Source organism: Pipistrellus kuhlii, unplaced genomic scaffold (genome assembly GCF_014108245.1).
Source record: "Pipistrellus kuhlii isolate mPipKuh1 unplaced genomic scaffold, mPipKuh1.p scaffold_m20_p_2, whole genome shotgun sequence".
Classification (NCBI taxonomy): Eukaryota; Metazoa; Chordata; class Mammalia; order Chiroptera; family Vespertilionidae; genus Pipistrellus; species Pipistrellus kuhlii.
In genome coordinates, this window is record NW_023425515.1 from 19,899,642 (window position 1) to 19,905,646 (window position 6,005).

At 43.9% G+C, this 6,005-nt stretch overlaps 1 long non-coding RNA gene across 1 annotated transcript; it reads left to right on the forward strand.

The window, feature by feature from the left end:
- Positions 1-1,231: 1,231 nt before the first annotated feature.
- LOC118723509 lies at positions 1,232-5,062 on the forward strand. Its single transcript, XR_006742031.1, has 2 exons — positions 1,232-1,387; positions 4,943-5,062. It is a non-coding gene; the product is annotated as an uncharacterized LOC118723509 (long non-coding RNA).
- Positions 5,063-6,005: the final 943 nt, after the last annotated feature.

Consider the following 6,005-nt stretch of genomic DNA (forward strand, 5'->3'; position numbering starts at 1 on the left):
TACATTTTTACCAGTAATTCACTGGCTTTCCTTTGGCTCTTTCTGAACCTTTGGCATTGGCAAGTTGCCTGTTGCTGGGCCAGACGGAAAAAAGCTCTGGAGTATCTCAAAGTGGCAATTAATTACAAGCTGTGTCTGAAAGTAACCCATCCCTTCCACTTTTATCTCATTGATCCCGGCCGGGAAGTCTAGTCCCACTAAGTGGGCAGAAGGAGTAAAATTGGCAACGTCTGGTGATGCTTCGTGACTAAACATCAATAAATATTCATTGGACGAATGAATCAATTGGAAAAAGTAGGCTAGAGGTCATTTGATGAAATCTTATCACGTGGAAATAGAGAACAGGAAGCAAAAGGAGACGGGAGTCAGTGACTAATCAGACGTGCAGGACGTGAAAGAGCAGTCTGATTTTCAGTCCGGAGTGCAGGGTGATGCCAGTAAAACACACACACACACACACACACACACAAACACACACACACGGTAAGGCGGGCATTTGGATGTGTGCCTACGTGTGCGGTTAGGAGAGTGCAGCTGAGACACCTACATTTCCTCACCTTTCGCTGGGTAAAATCTGCACTCTCGGCTTCAGGCCTTTTGCCCTACATACATACACTTGTTTCTCTTTTGTGCCAAGTCGCCGGGACCCGTCTGGAAAGCAGAATGAGTCGCTGTTCTGGGGTGGATGGCCAGAGCCACCACAGGAACTCAGGACGCGAGGCGCTTTACGTGCATCAACTCACAACATTTTGTAGTATAGGGTCATATATGTACGGCGAAGAGAATTGGCAGACTGTCTGGGTGCAATGCAGCTCTGCTGAGCAATCTGGTGCAAATCACTTCGCTGCTCGGAGCCTTCGCTCTTTCCATTTGAAAGGCTGAATACCACCTACACCGAGTTTGGTGAGGATTTTGGGGAGGAAGGGCCAAGAGTCTGATGACGCGTACACACACCACAAACTCACCACCCCACTTCCCCTCGCTCCTGCCGGCGACTGAGAACCAAAAGAGGGGCCCGGGGGTGGGGACGGGAGTGAAATTGGGCTGGGACTTAGCCCCGCCCACGGTCGCGCAGAGAGATGACGTCACGACCGCCCTTCTCCACTCACCTGGAGCCGCGGGAGAAAAAAAAACACTAGACTCGGCGGCTCGCGCGAAGTGATGACGCAACACAACCCGCAGCCTCCGCTGCGCGCTGACGTCACCCGCGGGCGTCCTTGTCCGCCTGGATTCTGACGCTAGTTAGTGGAGCGCGGCAGGGCTTTCTGAGGCCAGTATGACGTCAGCTGATAGGGAACGCGGGCTTTGGCCTCGCGTCTGGAACAACCGGGCCCGACGGCGGCACTGAGGCTGCACGCAGTTGGGGTTGGGTAGCTCCCAGTGCAAAGTAAGTGCTTTCTCTCGGAAGGGATCTTGGAAGAACGTGACCTCTAACCCAAACTTCTTTTGTGGTCGGTTGAATTTATTGGGGTGACGCTGGTTATCAGAATTGTACAGGTTTCAGGTGTGCAGTTCACCACCCCAAGTCAAGTCACCGGACATCACCCTTTATTCCCCCCCCCCCCTCCACCCCGTACTGTCTACTTCATAGAGCTGTATACACCTGTTAGCCGCTACTCATTTCCTGTTCACTAGGCACCCGTGCCATGCGTTCAAGATGACCTGTTTTAAGAAGGTGAAGTCAGAAATATTTTTGTATGCAAATAAAAAACGAACTTTAGTGAGTTTAATTCATTAATGAGAAACCTGTAAGATGTTACGAATCCCTAAAGACCGTAAAGTTTGTAAGGTATTCTGAAATGAATTTACCCTCCATTCAATAGATCAGCAAGTGTTTTGTTGTTGTTTTTTTTACTCAACTTTCAAAATTAGATTCCTCTTCTCTCCATTTTCACAAACGCTATCTCAGTCTGAGCAGAAATTTTCTATGGATGGGACCACAGCCTTCCAATTGACATCACCCCCCCAACCAACTCCCCCCAATTAGCCTTACCTCCCAAATCCATTCTCTACACAGCTTTCAAAGTGATAAAAACAAAACAAACAAACAACAACAAAAAAACTCAGTAAGTATAATCTAGATTATGTTACTCCCGTTCTTAAAATCCACCAATAGTTTCTCCTTTGCCTGGAGAATTAATTCACACTCCTTATGATTGCTTGCAAAGAACTACTACATGATTTCCTGTGCCTCTTCATCTACCTCATCTGACACTTTCTGATTCTCTCACTGTGCTTCGGGGCCTTCTGCTCAGACAAGGGAGGGAGAGCATGTGCTGGGACCTTTTGTTGTGAGGGGTTTTAAAGGCTAGAGGCTTAGGGGAGGTTTTGGAGAGGATCTCAATAGAATATTCATCATTTTACGCAGATGCACCAAAATGAAATTTATTCCCTTAACTTCATCTGTCCTTGGGTGTGGTTGGCACAAAAGGCACCAAATGGATTTCTGTTATCTATCTCCTTGAGTAGGGTGATTTCAGCTGTTTACCCTCTGGTTGGGGGGAAGTGCAAACCATTTACTATTGAGTGTCTTTGGTTACAAAAGATATGGTTTAGTGATTTACGAGATGGCTATATTAATTGCCTGGCTATTTAACTGTCTCAGTTTCCCTATTCTTCGTGTCTTGGCCTACTAGCCAGTCTCAAAGGCAAGGGGAATATTCACAAGGGAAAAGTAATACAGTTCAGATTCCACCTTTACGCAGTCTCTTTTACATAGAAGTCAAACCTGCTTTTCTTCCTCTACTTTCCAGCTCAGTGATTGATGGCCACACCATCATTCATTCAGCTATAAAACCCAGAAGCCTGGGCAACCTTTTCAATTCCAGCCTCATTTTATTTCTCCTATTTAATTACACATCAAACTATTGCCCCCAGTTCTGAAACTTTTCTAGAATTTTACCCTCTTCTTTATTCATATTATTATGGCCTTGCTTGATGTTACAGGAAACACTTCCTTCAATATATTATAGCTTTTTCATTTGCTTTGCAGAGTAGGTAGAATGGACAAACTGTTGAGCAAGCTGAGGTCCATGTGACCCTGTCCAAAAAGAGAAATTATATGTAATGCAATAGGGAAGAAAATATGTCATAGTTGTCAAGTTCCTGTGAGGTATCCTTCTGCACACAGGAGTTATACTTGCTTAGATATTTTTTTATTAGAAAAGAGGGAGGGATGTGTTCTTCAGAGTCCTGAATGAGCTAGAAAGTTGTGATTGGTTATCATAATTGAATCTATTTCAAGTGATGGAAGTGGGTGTGATGGGGTGTCACCACAGGCTCACCATTCCTGCCTCTGGAAGGTACTGGTATAATGTGGCTACTCACTCCCCTGCTGGGCCAGTTTGGCTTGGTGGTGTTCATGCAGAAATACGTGTAATAACTCATGATTAGCATTGTCATAGATAGTGATAGAGTTTCAGGACATGCTACCCCAAATATGGCACCTTGGCAAAGTGAGTGTTTTAAGCTGAAAGAGTCTGAGAAAACAGCAGGAACTGGAAGGTCACTTTGACTCCCCTCTACATCTTCGCCCCTGAAGCAGGCCAAAACACCCTATAACATGAGGGTTTTGTGACCTGGAGAGGAGCAAGACGAAGGGACAGGGAGAAGAATCCAAACAAACAGGTTTTGCTAAGCTTCTCCCAGGTTACTACACTTACTTCATACTTTTTGACCTATCATATTTCCCCACAACTCTCCACTCTTCATCAACCTGGCATAAAAATACTCTGGATTAACCCCTTCTTTAGGTCTTCATTTCCTATCCTGAAGTTTTCCATGTCACGTAAACTTTATATGCTTGCTCTCAGGGCATACACCTAGATTGCTGGTTTGATTTCTTGTTGGGGCATGTAGGGGAGGCAACCAATTGATGCTTCTCTCTCTCATAGATGCTTTTTTCTCTAAAAGTCAATAAAAACATATCATCGGGTGAAGATTAAAAAAAATTAAATGCTTTTCTCTTGTTAATCTGACTTTGTCAGTTTAGTTTTCAGACCTATCCCAGGTAGGAGGACCCAGAAAAATGTTTTCCTCCCCTACAATAGGTAATAAAAGTAAAGTTAAAGACACACACACCCTTTCAGCTTATTCTACGTCCTTAAACTACTATCTCTTTGCAATTAAACTAAAACCTAGACTAGTAAGGTAGAAATTGCAGTTGCTTACCTAACAGTCATTTTTTCCCCTCTTACAATATTTGGCACATAGTAGAACAATTATTTGAAATTCAAATTTAACTGGAAATCCTGTATTTTATTTGGCAACCCTAACATTTATATATTCAACGGTTATACTCCTTAGTAACATGTCCTTATAGAAACACTAGAGGCCCAGTGCATTGGTAGGATCCCTAGTGGCTACCAGCTGCCAGCCAGGTACTCCCTCCCTTCCCCTGGTCAGCCCAGACCCTGGTGGAACTCCCTGGCAACTCCCATTTGGGACAATTTGCATACTATGCTTTTATTACATAGGATAGTCAGATTAGTAAACAAATAATTTTTTAAAAAGAACTTGTGAGCATTTATGTCCAATATCAAGTCCTCAAGGTCCATATTCCCAAAAGTCCGGGTTCCGAGTCCATGGCTCCAACTTTGTGCACATTGAGAGCCATGTTATATGGCAGAAAGTATAGCACCTGCAGGGTCATGTTAGCAAAGGAAGTAAGGTGGTTGTCCCAGATGAGTCCCCTGAGGGGAAAGTGTGATTCTGAAGATCCATTTAGTGAAGACAAAATGACATCAGCCAGCCTCCCCACCTTCTGCCCGAGAGAGAAATGATACAGACAGACCTGCTTATCCAGGTCCTTCCAGTTACCACCTCTGGGTCTGAAAGGGCAAGGGGAGGGACAAACAGAACTTTCACTGAGAGATCCCTCCCTGGATGGGGACCGGGGAATCTGGGCATAAGAACCATGATCTAATTCTCCTTCCTCTTGCAGATCTCTTGCCAATGCCTCCTCACCACCAATATTTTCTGATTGGACCTGGAGGTCAGTGTGCGAGAGAGGGTGAGAGGAAGTCCACACTGGTCAGTCTTCAGGGGAACAGAGCAAGACAAAAGTAAGTGGAGAATGTATCTGGAGAAGCAAAGGAAAAACACTCCACATACTTTCTGAGGTTCTGGGTCTTGCCAGCATTATACCTCTCCTTGTTTCCTTCCCTACTGCTGGGAAAGAACCAGCAGAGATGGGCAGAAGAATCCTGCCTAGGAAATTAATTTCATAATTTAATGAAATTAATTAAAGCCACATAGAATGGACTCAGCATGGCTATCCGTAATTTTTGGATTATGCTTTGGGAATGATTTTTTGGTTTCTTTCACTACCCCAACCAGGGAAGGGTGCTCTGTCCTGTGACAATATTTTATCAGTACACTGTGACTGTATTCTACATGGTGTCTTATCTTATGTGCTCAGAGGTTAGCCAGGGCTAGCACAGAGTAAATGTCGAATGAAAGGATGAATGAATGCATGAATGCTTAATCAGAGGATGCTAAGGAGTTTAGGGAGATAACAGTATCTTGCATTTCTTTCACTCTCCCACAAGATGGCAGCAATTACCATGGACCAATTTTCCATGGCTGGAACTCAGCTCATCTTAATTGAGTGCACTATGAGTACAATAAGTCTATTTTTCAAATCATTATATCAAGGACAGAATAATACACTGATGGCAAGGAAAAGAAAATATAAAACATAATATGTACTATCACTAATATTATTGGATGTGGCACAATAAATTTTACTTTAAAAAGCATTTGGGAAATGTGTGTTACCGAATTTGTGAAAGAAAAATAGTCCTCTGTGCAAATGTTAGATAAACAAATGAATTATCTCTGCCCCATCTGGTACCTAGCTGTTATCTAATCTCCTAGAATCACTCTGTTGGGCTCTTCCCACACACCTGGCTCTGTTTTCTTGCTCTCAAAAAGTTCATAGGTTCCAGGTTCTCAGGTGGCTTGCTTCTTATTCCAGCCACTTCAGTCTGTGCAGAGACCATACA